This window comes from Spermophilus citellus (assembly GCF_964194105.1).
Source record: "Spermophilus citellus genome assembly, chromosome: 10".
Classification (NCBI taxonomy): domain Eukaryota; kingdom Metazoa; phylum Chordata; class Mammalia; order Rodentia; family Sciuridae; genus Spermophilus; species Spermophilus citellus.
The window spans coordinates 136,540,422-136,555,352 of record NC_138197.1 but is presented as its reverse complement, the minus strand read 5'-3'; positions in this window follow the sequence as shown (position 1 = coordinate 136,555,352).

Here is a 14,931-nt window from a genome sequence, read left to right as displayed (position 1 = left end):
ACTGTGCAGCTGTGGGCCCTCTGACCCTCCTGTCCCTTGAGCCCTCTGCAGCCCTGGGGCAGCCCTGGGGGATGGCCAGAGTGCTGCTGGCCCTCCTGTCCCTGTGGACCCTCTGCAGCCCTGGGATAGCCCTGGGGGACGGCAGGAGTGCTGCTGGCCCTCCTGTCCCTGTGGGGACCTCTGCAGCCCTGGGATAGCCCTGGGGGACGGCAGGAGTGCTGCTGACCCTCCTCCTGTCCCTTGAGCCCTCTGCAGCCCTGGGGCAGCCCTGGGGGATGGCCACAGTGCTGCTGGCCCTCCTGTCCCTGTGGACCCTCTGCAGCCCTGGGGCAGCCCTGGGGGATGGCCATAGTGCTGCTGGCCCTCCTGTCCCCGTGGGCCTCTGCATAGGGCTGTGCTGACATGTGTCCCATCCTGACCCCTGTGGCTGTGGGACCTGTGCTGAGCATGGCTAGAGGAACCTGGTGGGGTGCCTGGGGTTCCACTGGGAGCCCACATGGATCCTCCCCTCATTTCTTTATCATTGTGTTACAACTTATCCAAAGTGTGGAACCTTAGCCTTCAACAGTGGCCAGAAGGGGAGATGCTGGTCTCTCCCTGGCCAGGTGGAGTCGCAGAGCCCTGGGAGTCTCCACCCTGGGAGGTGAGGGGCCTGCAGACATGGAGCCTCTTGGACGGGTGGGATCCGGCTTGGCCCAGGGTTCCCAACATTGGAGGCAGACTTGGAGGCTGTCCTACCCTGGCAGGGGCCGAGGCCTGCAGCTGTCTACAGAACTGCCCTCTCCCCTAAAGCCATGACGGGGCCTTCCCTGGGCTTGTCTCCAGATGTGGGGTGAGCCGCGAAGCCCCTGGGTAGCCCAGCCCTCTCCAGTTCTGCTGCCGCTGCCCGCGGATGGTGGTGCTGCTCTAGCTGGGCCTATGTTATGGGCTTCCCGTCCACAGGCCCCAAAGGACATGCTGGACCCAGGGATAAGCCAACGTGTCCTGGCACAGTGGGTGGGCACCAAGGATGGCGCATCGCTCCTGCATGAGGTGTTTCCTTGGAGAATCCTAGTTCTGCGGCAGGGGCATGTCGGCAAACGTCTCTGGGGACCATCAGGCCATGTGCCCACCTGGCCTCCACGGAGGCCTGGGTCTTCCGGAGGACCGTCCTGCAGCCTCCTGGGGGCCACAAGAGTGTCATCCTCACTCTGATAAAAGTCCAATGAACATGGCTGGGGCTGCGTCCAAGCGAAGCCGCACCCCCAGAGCCCCTGAGGACGTCCAGTCCTGCCTACACTGAGACTGGACTTCAGGGCTGTCATGTTTTGTGGGTCACAAACGCCGTGGCTTTGTTCCATTGTCTCAGAAGTTGTAAATGTCAGATGCATGGCGCAGCAGAGGACTCTTCCTGTGTGAGCAGGTGCCCGAGCGGGAGTCCGCTTGTCACCTGATGTTCACGTGCAGACTAGGAACAAAGCGTGGCCCTGTGGCCTCTTTATGGATGCGACTGTGAAACTGGTTTCCAGTAAGTTCTGTGATGCTTGGGCCTGTCCGAGGGGAGGGGTGATGTGTGACGGGACAACCACGCAGGGGTGGAGGCTGTCAGTCAGCCCTGCTGTGCATGAGGAGGCCGCATAACGACCAACCCTGGCGCCTCGGTGAGGAGCGCAGGAGCACTGGCAGCTTCTCTGGGGTCTGGGGTGGTTCTAGGTTCTAAACTGGTGGTTCTAGGTTCTAATCTTTGCTCCCCGGATGGATCCGGTCAGGCATTTGGTCACAGCCAGGTGGACCAAACAAACTCCAGCAGGTGGACCAACAGGGCTATTTTCCTAGTAGAGTGTCCTGCTGTGAAGGGTCACTACATGAGTGCCTGGGGACCCAGGAGTCCCTACCCTGAGCCCCGGCAGCAGGCACAGGTCAGCTCCTGTGGGCTGGGGCAGGCCTGGCACTCTCCTGTTCTGGTGAGGACAGCAAAGGCTGCTGCCCAGTGTCGGTGAGAGAGCCGGAGCCCTCGGCCGCAGGCGTGGGGAGCTGGGCTGAGGCTGGCCGGGGCAGTGCCGCAGGCTGGGGTGTGCCCGGCTGGCCCTCAGAGGATGAGGCAGCCCAGGATGTAGCAAGGGGGCAGTTTGTTCAGTGGTTCCCCAGGGTCCCCTTCCAGATGCCTGGGGCATGGCCAGGTGAAACCACCCCAAACCCCAGTCCACTGCAGGTGGACCCACAGAGGAGGCAGCCCGGGCAGGACCAAGCAGGTGAGGCACAGAGGACCGTGCTGTGAGGGAAACCTCGGCAGGAGGGAAATGCGCTGGGGACAGAGGTGACGCCGAGGTGGGTGCACAGAGGGGTCCCTGGAGCTGGGCTGAGTCCATCCTGGGGGGGTGTGCCCCGCCCCCACCCCAGCACAGAGGAGCAAGCCGTCTGTGAGGGGCTGTGTCCACACGTCAGAGCCTGGACCACCCCGGGCCCGCGGCTTAACAGGCCCAGTACAGAAGGAAGCAGGAAAGGACAGGTAATTCATCTGGCGGGCAGCTGGCTAGAAAACAAAGTAATGGCCAGAGAGGAGGACCGTCCACTCTGGGCACTGGCACGCCTCTCACCTAGGGGAAGTCCTGCAAGAGCTGCCCTGTTCCGCTGGCCGATGAACAAAGACTCCATTGGCACCTACTGTGCGTAGCAGGACAGACAGCTCCCCCAGCACAGTGGGTCCTTGGCCATCTGCATTTATCAGAGCTTGTGTCACCCGGGGCACCACCAGGAAGGCGTGTGTCCCTGACGCAGCCACCTGCCGTAGGCACAGGAGGAAGGACAAGGCAGCACTACGTTAGTAAGCACCCCCTGGTCGTGGGCACCAGGGCCAGCGAGCTGCTCCCCACGTGTCACATGACGTGAGGTCTTTGGTTGCCTGTTTCACTGCCACCTGTCCCCACGCGTGTGCATCAGAATCCCTGAGACCTCCGCCAGCCCCAGCTCCAGACCTCACCCCAGGGGTCCTGGCCCAGGACCTGCCTTTGGCTGGGAGCCTGGCACTCCTGAGCACAGAGGAGCTGGACAACGGGCACCTGCAGGTCTTTCCCACGGGCAAGGCTGTGCACCGTGGGGCCTGTGTCCTGGGTGTGGGTTGCCGAGCTTGTAGGCCACACAGGTCACTCCCTCGGCTGACCTCTCACTTGGAGCCAAGCTCGCGGCAGGTGTGACCCGGAGGTGCCCTGGTTAAGGGAGGGCAGCCGGGCTCCTCCCAGGCCCCCCGCAGGTGGAGGTGGGTGGTGCTGGGGCAGCACAGAGCCCCTGGCTCTCCTGGGCGCAGAAGGAGAGGAATGGCTGCACCCCAGAACAGGCTCCTCCATCCCACAAGCTCTTTCCTCTTTCTCCTGGAACGTGCCACACACTCCGTGATGTCAGTGGGAATCCTGGCTTTAGCTATTTGTTCACGTCGGACGGTGGACTCAGTCACAGTGTCCACAGCTGCAATCCCCCTGCTCCGGACACCGGCTTGTCGCTGTTTGGGTTTGGTTTTGCCTGTTCAATTAACATGACAGAAGGTGACGTCACTTTTTGGTCCTGCTTCTTGTCCTGTCTTCCGTGTTCTTCCTACTTTCTGCTCGAGCCCCTGACTCCCGCAGGGTTGCATTCCCCCGCTCCTGCTCTCTCCTGCTGCCCTTCTTGTACCTGCGCCTCTTCTGCTGCTGTGGGAAGTTCATGCCGACTCCCTGGGAAACGTGTCCAGTCGCCTGCGTCCCTCCTGAAGGCTTTCACGTCCCCCTGGCAGGACGGTCAGGCTGGCACTTAACCTTCATTTCGAAAGCTTTCTGTAAACCATGGAGCTGCTTCCGTTTCCTAGGCCCATCCATCTCCCTCTGCCACTTAAAGGAGACCCTGAGCTGCTCACGTGGGACTCGTTGACACTCTGGGCTCAACTTGTCCTTCTTGTTTCTGCCACTGACTTCAGCAAGGGCTTTCACGCTCTCTCTCCCTTCCTCTCTGGTACTTCTCAGAGTCTCTTCCAAACAAGACCCCCAGAGGAGGTCGCCACGCTGTCCTGACCACAGGACACAGACCTGTGGTCCTTCCTCTGTGCAGGCCTGGACCTGCAGACGAGGATGAAGAACAGGGTCGCCCTGCAGGGCCAGCAGTGCCAGCTCATGTTGGCAGAACCCATTACTCCCGAAGAGGGGAGATCCATCCCAGCTCATGGTTCAGAGGTTACAGTCATGGCCCTTGGCCCTGTGGTGAGCAGAGTGTCATGGTGGGGGTACCTGGTGGAGCAGGGCTGCTCTGGCCACAGTGACCAGGAAAGAGAAAAGGGAGGGGGGAGGGAGGGAGGGAGGGAAAGGGGGAGGGGGAGGGAGAGGGAGAGGGGGGAGGGGGAGAGAAGCGGAGAGGGGGAGGGAGAGGAGAGGGAGGGGGAGAGGAGAATGGGGAGAGAGAGGGAGGGAGGGAAGAGAGAGGGGGAGGGAGAGGGAAAGGGGGAGGGGGAGAGAAGGGGAGATGGGGAGGGAGGGGAGAGGAGAATGGGGGAAGGGTGGGGGAGGGAGGTGGAAGGGGAAGAGGGAGGGGGAGGGGGACAGGGAGAGAGAAAGGGGGAGAAGGGAAGAGAGGGGTGAGGGAGAGGGGCAGGGAGGAGGAGCGGCCAGGCCAGGGCACCCTGTAGCCAGCCCTTGGCCCTCTTCCTCCCGGGCCCCTCTTCAGGCTGCAGTGTGTTCTAAGAGCCAGTTAAGCAGTGGATCCACGGATGGGTTAATCCACCCAGGACCAGAGTCCCCAAGATCTGCTCATCTCTAAAGTCCGCACCTTGGTGACAGAGCCTTGTGCGGATGTCCCCACATGAGCTTGAAGGGGAACGGGGAGAGCCTGCGTGTGGTCTTCCGTCCTCCATGGATGTGGCCCGGGGCTGGGCCTCACCTCCTGGGAGGCCCAGAGCACAGCAGGCTCACCTCAGCTGGAGGGAGGGCAGCTGCCGTGGAGAGTCCAGGGCCGCAGATGGCCAGGGCTGGCAGGGAGGGCGGGTGGGAGAAGGGAGGTTCAGCCTTGGGGGCTGGTGGAGGGGTGAGGACAGGGGACAGGTGGGCGGGGGTGGCTGGGTGGAGAGCCTGGGTGGGGCCTGGTCAGGTGCCTCACCTTCCCCTGGTCCCTCAGGCGGAAGGAGGGAAGGGTAGGTTTCACCTCCACCTGCCCGAGGCCTTGGAGCAGGGGCTTTGCCCACTGTGCTTCTGAAAACCCGGGCCCACTGCACGTGGCTGCGGATGGGTGGACGGAGTGCAGGAACGGGAGCTGAGCCCGCGGGTCCCACTCCACGCCAGCCTCAAGGGAGGGGCAGCTTGTGGAGGGGCTGGGCTCAGGGTGGCTTCCTCTGCACAGAGACCTCCTTCCTGGGCCCACCATTGGGGTGTGCACTGGCGTCTCCGCCCTGGTCCCCTGCTGCGTCTCCGCCGAGCACTGGGAGGGCTGGAAACAGCCCTGTCCTCTCACTGCTGGCCTTTGTGATGGTCCTCCCTCAGTCCAGAGACCTGCCTGGCCTGTCCACAGCAACACAGCTTGGAGTGGGGCTGATGGATTCCACTGAAGACACCGGCGGGGAACAGAGACCAGATGAGAGGTGACGTCCAGAGTGGCCTCCCAGGGGAGGGTGACCCTTGGGGACCTGCTGAAGGGCTGTACAGTAGGATGGTGCTCTAGGGATGGTGCACCCCCAGCTGGAGGGAGGACTCAGAGGGTCCAGGGGGAGCCGGAGAGGGTCGCCCCTTCCAGTCGCGCCAGATGGCGGTTATTACCAGTGAGCCCCAGCGCTCAAGGAGGATTTGACGACTAACGCCACTGGGCGCTGGCCTTCCATCTGATTGACCAACACGGCTGGGCGCTGGCCTTCCGTCTGATTGACCAACACGGCTGGGCGCTGGCCTTCCGTCCGATCATACATATTTTTCTGCACGAATCCTCTGAATGACATGTAGATAAATTCTCAGAATTATGAGTGCTCCCCTGAGACAGGATTTCATCATCTTACCTATTTAACTAATTTATTAGTTAAATTATAACTCAAATGGCACCAACTTCAGTATAATCAAAAACTGTGTTTCAATTATTCATTGAGACTTTAATTAAGAAGCTCCACTAAATTAATAAGCGCTTCAGGATGGATGTGACGGAAACGCCTCTCGGAGAGTCTGGACCAACTTCCCTCCGTCTCAGGGAGGAAGTCTCATTCTGCAGGATGCTGCGGGGCCCTGGCCAGCCGTGGGAGGACCACGGAGGCCGCCCTCGTGCACCTGGGAAGCAGGGCCATGCAGCGGCCTCTCCCCCAGGGCGGGGAAGCCTTCCCGGTCACCCCTCCAGCCACACAGGACGCAGGGAGAGCGGCTGGAGCCTGGAGCAGGGTTCTGATATCTGCCCCTCTCAGCCCTGGACTCCGGCTCCAGGCCTGGGGAGCCACAGGTGCTCTGTCCACCGGAGCAGGAGGCTCTGCGTCCCTGGGTCTGGGTGCAGGGAGCTGGCCGTGGTGCTGATGCCCATCAGGCCTTAGGGTCTGGGGAGGCCCCTTCAGGTTCTTCCCAGCGGGCTTCCTGCCTGTGGTCCCCTCTCTTGGGCTAGATTTTTTTGAGGTGGGGGGTACCAGGATTGAACTCAGGGGCCCTCGACCCCGGAGCCACACCCCAGCCCTATTTTGTCAGCCTTATAGGGTGAGGAAGCCCTGTCTTGGCCCAGGTGAAGCTCCCAGGCAGCTCCCTGGAGCCCAACGCAGGCAGCCCCACCTGACTTCCAGGGGGAGGGGTTCATCCCATTCTGCGGGTCCTCCTGCAGGGCAGCAGCTGACTGCTCCCCCACTGCCCGTGAAAGGGCCGGAGGGGAGCAGGGCAAGTCCCCGTGCACAAACCCCAGGAGTCAGGGGACACGGATGCCCTGCTCTACCTGTCCCCAGGAAGTGTGTCCACGTTAGCCTTGAAATCTTGGGCTTCAGGGAGTCCTCGGGAGCCAGGGGCACCTGCAGCCCCGCGAGGTCAGGTGGCAGGGCCCATCGAGGGTGACCATCACCTCCCAGACCTGAGGAGCGGAGCACTGGGCTTCGCTTTGGGAACTTGAGGGGATGCAGGATCCTCTGGAAGACGCTGCTGAAGCCCCTTCCTGGGGCTCTGTCGAGAGGTCTTGAAAAATTGAAGAAGGGAGAATCTATGCAAGACGAATCCCCTGCACTTTGGTACTCGTCAGATTGTTGCTGAGATGGAGCCGCCAATTAATAATGCATCTTTGTAATGTCATCTGTTTTATTTTCCTTATCGTTAGGATTCTGGCACTGGGGCGAGCATACCAGCCTCCATTACTTATTGATAAAACACAGACAAGAGATGAGACACCACAAGAAGCACTTGCCATCCAAGAAGAGGGAGAAAGGCTCTTATCTGGGTATCTATGCCGAAAAATAGAAGGTGCACAGTTTCCCCGTCCAGGAAACCCGGGTCCTGGGTTGTCAGTTCCACCGACGATTCCCCTCCTCCCCACGGCTCTCTGTACAGGTCCCCAGGGGACATGTTACCTGGCCCAGGGCTGCACCCAAGGAGGGCACGCACAAGTCTGGCTCCCTCCTTCCTCGCCACACTCACACAACACACACACGTGCACACATGCTCACACATGCACACACTCACGCCCTCACACATGCCCACACACTCTTACATGCTCACACACACTCATGCTCACACACAAGTGCCCACACCCTACACCTGACTGGCCCAGCCTGTGGGCAGTCCCAGGGTCTCAGGTGGACGTCTCCCTGCCCTGTCTCCTCTGGGAGGTGCTCTGGCAGGGGGGCTCTGTGTGGCCACTCAGGGGACAGTCTCCATGCAGAGGGTCTCACTCCCCTCCGTGTGCTGAGATGGTCAGGAACATGGCTCCCAGAGGGTGCACACCCTTCAGTTATGATCTCTCACTTCCTGACGCTCCCAGGCTGCAGGTCGGCCCTGGAGGACACACGCGCGCGCGCACACACACACACACACACACACACACACAGTTCTTCTACTGGAAAGTTCTTCAGTGTTTGAAGGCCTCTTTCTCGCACGCTCTCAGCCTCTTCTGAGCAGAGCGAACCCAGCCTCATGGACAGCTCCCTCAAGGGTCAGGGAATCTGCACATGCTGATGTCCACTCCGTCCTTCAGCACACATGGCTGAGGACCCCCTGGCCAGGAGGCACTAGCGCATCAGAGCCCCATCTCCTCTCTGCATTGCCAGGGCTCCCCTCCCTCTCCCTCCTGGAGGGGCAGCCTCAGAGACAGAGCCTTCAGCCCTGTCAGGGCACCCGCAGGCTGTGTGGCCGCCTGCCCTAACTGGACTTCCCTGCAGAGCCCGGCTCCCCTGCCTGCCCGCTGCGTGCCGCACTCCTGGGCATGGTGCCATCTTCAGGCCACCCTCGCGGGCAGCCTTTCAGGATTTCTTTTCTTTTTTTCTTCTTTTAATTTTTTATTTGTTTTAATTAGTTACACATGACAGTACAAGGACCGTGATTTCTTTATTTAATGGAGTGTCGCGTGCCACGACTAAACACTTAGGGTCACTCCAGGTGAACTGGGCTGCACGAAGTCATCACACAGAGAAATGCCTTTGTCTTTGGGTCCTGTGATGGCTCCTCTGAACTTAGGGGTCCCTGGAGCGAGAGAGGAGAGAGAGAGAGAGAGAGAGAGAGAGAGAGAGAGAGAGAGAGAGAGAGAGAGAGAGAAACATGTTGAACCCTTTTATTGGGGAGAAGTCATTCAAGTGAGGCGAGGGGTCAGGATTCAGGGGGTTGAGTCTAGCTTCGTGATGTCTGCTGTCAGCTGCTTGACTGACAGCCAGAGAGGCCACACCCATCTCATGAGCTGTGTGGGGGTCATAGGCAGAGCAAGAGCAGGGGACACACACGTGCCGCGTGGAGGACGGGAGTTCCAGGTGGCAGCCACTCCACCACTCACCCGCTCACTCTGCACAGTGATTTTATTTTTGCAAAATCTTCCTCCCTCTTTTTTTAAAATGAAATACATAATTTCAGTGACTAAGTATATTCACTGGCTCCTCATTCTTTAAAATTGGAGACCTCTGCACAGCTTTGCAATTCATTAACTCATTCTTTTTCATCAAAATAGTTTGAATTTTTTATTATTAAACATTTAAAAGAGTAGAGCACAGTAATCCAAATGCTACTGTACATACAACTCCAGTCTAAAAAACAACATGTACCAATGTTTATCTATTTCTCTAAAGACTTTTCTCAGTTTAAAGCATATTCTGAATATCCCGTCCTTTCAACCATAACGACTTCATTGTTTATCTTAAACACACAGACACACACACACACACACACACACACATACTCAATCTGCCATCTATCTATCATCTGTCTACCTGCCTACCTACCTCTCATCTGTTTTCCTCAGCTTTTTTTGTTGCTGTGACAAGAACGACTTGGAGAAGGGAACGTCTATTTTGGCTCATGGTTTTAGAAGTTCGGTTTGTAGTCTCCATTGCTTTGGACCCAAGGTGAGGCAGCCCATCATGGGGGAAGGGAGTGGTGGAGGGAGTCAGCCGCTCTCAGGTCAGCCAGGGAGAAGGGGGACGGGGGGAAGGTGGAAGGGACAGAGGAGCCCTTCTAGAGCATGCTCCAAGGGACCCACCTCCTCTAGCTGTGCCACACCTGCCCATAGTTACCACCCAGTTGGTCCATTCAAACTTGTCACAACTCCCATAATCCAGTCCCTTCACAGCTGAATATTTCTGCATCAACAGGAGCTCCGGGGGCACCTCATATGTGAGCCATTAAGACTGTCCATCTGTGTCAGTCAGCTTTTCATGTTAGGATAAAACTCCCGAGAAGCTCAACTTAAAGGAGGGAAGACGTATTTTGGCATCAGTTCAGAAGCCTGAATCCGTAGTCAGCTGTCTCCGTGGCTGTGGGCCTGTGATGAGCCAGAACATGATGCCCAGATCCTGTGGAGCAAAGATGTTCATATCATGCTGTCAGGGAAACAGAGACGGTGTGTCTTGAGGACCCCATGACCTTCCTCCAGCTAGGGCCTGTACCTTACATGTCCAGCCACCTGGCAGAAACCCATCCCTGGGGACCAAGCCTTCAACCCTGGATGTGTCGGGCCACTTGAGTTTAAACCACACATTCTGCCCTGGCCCCCAGAGGCTCATGTCCATCTGCTAAGTGCACAGTACGTGCAGCCCATCTCCATGGCCTCCTGGGCATCATGGCTCCAGCACTGCTCTCAAGTCCAGCTCCTGAATCTCCTCCGAGAGCTCTGTAAACACGGAAAATCAAGCTGACGATTCCCACACATAGTGAATAACAGAGTGAACATCCCATCGCCAAAGGAGGACTAGGAGGATACCAAGGAGGGACCGACCACAGAGTGAACCTCCCACCGCCAAAGGAGGACTAGGAGGATACCAAGGAGGGACCGACCACAGAGTGAACCTCCCACCGCCAAAGGAGGACTAGGAGGATACCAAGGAGGGACCGACCACAGAGTGAACCTCCCACCGCCAAAGGAGGACTAGGAGGATACCAAGGAGGGATCGATCACAGAGTGAACCTCCCACCGCCAAAGGAGGACTAGGAGGGTACCAAGGAGGGACCGACCACAGAGTGAACCTCCCACCGCCAAAGGAGGACTAGGAGGGTACCAAGGAGGGACCGACCACAGAGTGAACCTCCCACCGCCAAAGGAGGACTAGGAGGATACCAAGGAGGGATCGACCACAGTAAGATCAAAACTCGGCAGAACAGACACTAAACCTGGGGCCCCACATACAGCATCTGGGGTGTCCATGGTGGTAGAATATGAATATGGGGATGTAGCTCAGTGGGTAGAGAGCTTGTCTTGTGTGCACAAGGCCCTGGGTCCAACCCCAGCACCACACACACACACACACACACACACACACACACACACTATGTATCTCGGAGGACTGGGGCAGCCCATACTTAGGCCTTTCTGGCTGCAGCCCAAATGGCCTTTGTGTCGGGCTGGCTCTGCTGGTTGCCTGCCGCTGTCTTCGGCTGTGTCCCTTGTTCCTGTCACCTCTAATGTCCTGGGGTCCCCACCGTAGCTTCACTCTCTCAGCTTCAAGCATCACCCCCTGAGGGGCAGCCTGCAGGGATCTCAGCCCATCGCCTGGCCTCCCAGGTCTCCCTCTGAAACCCAGGCACAAGCCTTTGTGAGCCCATGCAGTGTCACATGGACGAAGCCAAGGTCTGTGCCGGTTTCAAAGGTAGCTGGGCTCCCCTGGCCCTTGGCCACAGGGACCCCTGAATGCCTGGATGACTGAACACGGGATGAAACTTGGGGAAACAATTTCCCAGGTTGCCCTGTGTAACAGGGTGTCCCAGACTCTTCTCAAATGAAAGTTTCACACTTTTACATCCTTAAGCCAGGGAGGGGTGGGATCTTGCTGATCCCTGAGATGCCCTCAAACTATCTTTCCCATTTTCCCAGTGCAAGGTACTTGGCTTCTTTATAGTAGTGCTAATTTTTTTTAACCAACTGCATACTCTGTGGCTAGAACTTTACAGGTGCTTTTATGACCAAACTGCAAGATTTTAAAATCTTCCCACTCTGCTTTTTGCTTCTGATTCCTACCATGAACCTAGCTAAAAGCTTCTAGCAGTACCTAGGCTGCTGCCTGAGTTTTGCACTGTCTTGAAATTTCCTTCTCCAGATAAACCAGTACATCACCTTTAAGCCCAGCCTCCTATAAAATCTAAGGATATGGACAAAATGTAGACAAGTTCATTGCCAAAATGTAACCCATGTGGCCTCTAGTTCAATTTCCGATTGAGTCTTCAATCCCATCCAAGACCTCATCAGCACAATCTTTACTCTCTACATGCCTATTACATTCTGGTCTTCTGAACCCTTACCTGAGTAGCCCATGATGCAGTTCATACAGAATTCTAAGCTTTCTCTGTTTCTCCAACATTTTCCAAACCATGAATTAGTTCCAAGGGCTTCCAGGGTCAGGCATAGGCACATCAACCATGCCATTTCCTCAGTACCAATTTTCTGTGTTAGATTTCTTTCTTTGTGATCAAAACAACTGATATAAACAACTTAGAGAGGGAAATACTTTGTCTCTTGATTTAGAAACTTCAGTCCATGGCTAGCTGCTTCACAGTGTGGGCCTGTGTGAGTCGGAGCAGCATGGCGGGGAGGGGAGCGGAGCAGGGCTGCTCATCTCACGGTGTCCACAAGTGGGAGGGAGAGAGGGGTGAGGGGGAGGGGAAGAGCGGGGTCCCCACCTACCCCGTGAGTGCACCAGTGGCTTGCTCCTCCCTTAGGCCCCATGTCCTAAAGTTCTCTCCAACCCCCAGTGGTGCCGTCGGCTGGAGACTACCCTTCAACACCAGGCCTTTGGGGAATATTTGAGATCTGAACCATAATCCTCTATCTATCTCTGTGTCTCTTACCAATCTCTATAGACCAATCCTTCTGCTCCAAAAAATACCGTGCCATTGTCACATCTCAAAATAATTAGAGGGGCTGGGGTTGTGGCTCAGTGGTCGAGCGCTTGCCTAGCACATGGGAGGCCCTGGGTTTGATTCTCAGCACCACATATAAATAAATAAAGATCCATCAACAACTAATACAATGTTTAAAAAATTAATAAATAAAAATAATTAGAGTAATTACTTAATATTTTACGATTTCCAACTCATATTAAAAATTTGCTAATGTCTCAAAGTGGTCTCTTTAGAATTTATTTGTTCTTTGAGTTTGGTGGTTGTGTATTTTCCCATAGCTCACCTTCGTCTCTACACCAGTGCTATGTCAGAGAAACGAGAGTCACCTGCATTTACTGTGCTATGTACACTGCTCAGGTGGCTCTGAGAATTCTTCCCACGTGGTGCCAGACTTCACCATCATTTCACACCTGGAGGGGCCTCGTGTCTTCATGATGCCAAGATTGGCTCATCCTGCCTCCACCACCATCACGTAGTGAGTGTGAAAATCTGTCGTTTATGATCATTGACTAGGTCCATCATGTCACTGAGAGTTACAAAGTGGTGCATTTCTAGTTCTAACTTTATTTCTGAGTCATAGCTGTAATTTCACTATAAAAAAATAATTTTCTCTCATCAATCTTTAACAAAAACAGGAAAGATTGTTAGGCCAGTTTGAGATGGCTGAGGGAACCAAGCACCAACCCTCCTGACCAATCCTGGAAGGACCCAGATCTCGGCAAGATCCTCCGACCAAACCCAGGAGGACCAGGGACCCTAAAAACCTCCCTTCCTGTCCCAAGCCCTCCCTTCCTGTCCCAAGCCCTCCCTTCCTGTCCCAAGCCCTCCCTTCCTGTCCCAAGCCCTCCCTTCCTGCCCTAAGCCCAATAAAATTCCAGCCTGGCTGAGCCTGGTGCGATGCCCCAGACCTGCTCTGTTGGACCAGAGGGTCTCGTCCGGGAGCGAATCTCAATAAAGCCTTGTTCAGCTGTTTTTAATCTGCCTCCTTTTGATCACCAGGGCCTGACCGTACAAAGGTCAACATTTGGGTCTTGCTGTCTCTATTTCTGGGTCAAGAGCCAGTCCTTCCATCCTCCTCTTTTGACCCAGAGGGACAGACTCTGCATCCCACGAACACATGGATCGTATTCTGTGCGTTTCAATCCAGCGCAGTTATCGTTCATTCTGATATTCTCATTATCGCACATCAGGCCAGGAAGACTTTGGTCTCTAGGTGTGAATGTGAGGTTTTCATCAAGTTGAGGGAAAAATGAGCTCATCTCCTCAAACAGTTTTCTGGATTCCTTTCTCTGGAGCTCTGATCTATCTAAGACAGACTGATGGCTAACACCATCACGAGACTCTGGATTTTTTTCCAGTCTTTCTCTTTTCTCTGTGTCTTGCTTGGAGAGCGGCTATTGTTACATTTTCCGGCTTACTTTTATCATTTCTGCTGTGTTTTTTTTTTTCTATTCATGAGTCCACACAGTGTGACTGACAGTTACCAAGGATATTGGGTTTTTCACGCTAGTAGTTGCATCTGAGCCTTCTTCAGACTTCCCGATTCTCTCTTTCTTATGGTCATGCGTTTTAAAAAATCTTGTAATCGTGTTTGTAATAGGTGTTTTAAGGTCCCTGTCTGCAAGTTCCACTATCTCTGTTATTTCTGGGTTTTTCCCGTTGACTGATTTTTCTCGGCACACTGGGATGTTTGTCTGCACTACTGTGTTTGGTGATTTCTAGTTGGGTACTTGACGGTGTCATTTCCTGTTGATGAGAAGTTGTGTTCCATCACCTTGACTCAAGAGTTTCGGGTTCTGTTTGGGTGGCATTTACGTCATTATCCAGCTGGACTGCTCCTGTTTGGGGTGTATCCGAGCTTGTGGCACGGGTCCGTGAGGCCTGGAGTGTCTGAGACTGTAGGCTAGCTTGGCTTTACACTCTCAGGTTTTTGCTGATGATGCCATGAGTTCACCAAGTTCTCTGCACTTGGGATGATGGAAGCATGGATGTTTCCTGCCTTGTGTGGACACTTGGCATTGCTGAGCTTATAGGTGCCCAGGAGCTCTGAGAAGAGCCTCTGGGATTGCCTTCATACACATGCTTTAATATTCAGCCACACTCTGGAGGAGACACGTGCCCATTTCTGGGGCCCTTTATCTGTGTGGATCCTTCCTCTGTGGTTTTGGACTCTGAATTTCAGTGACCGCAGCACCTAACAACACCATCTCTGTACCCCCAAGGGGGTGGCTATCCCTCTGCCTGATGCCCGTGTGTGGGAGCTGTGTGGCAGCGGGCCCCCACCCTTCCCTCTCTCCCTTCACGTGCTGCCTCCCTGGGATACCTGGGCAGTGTCTGAAACCAATTGTTCCTTTTTTCCTTTGGTTTTCGTGTTTACCCTCAGAGGGAAATTCTGGTACGTTTAAATCATCGGTGAGTAAGAGGAGTCTCATCAGTTCTGAGTCTGGGATCACACAGCATGAAA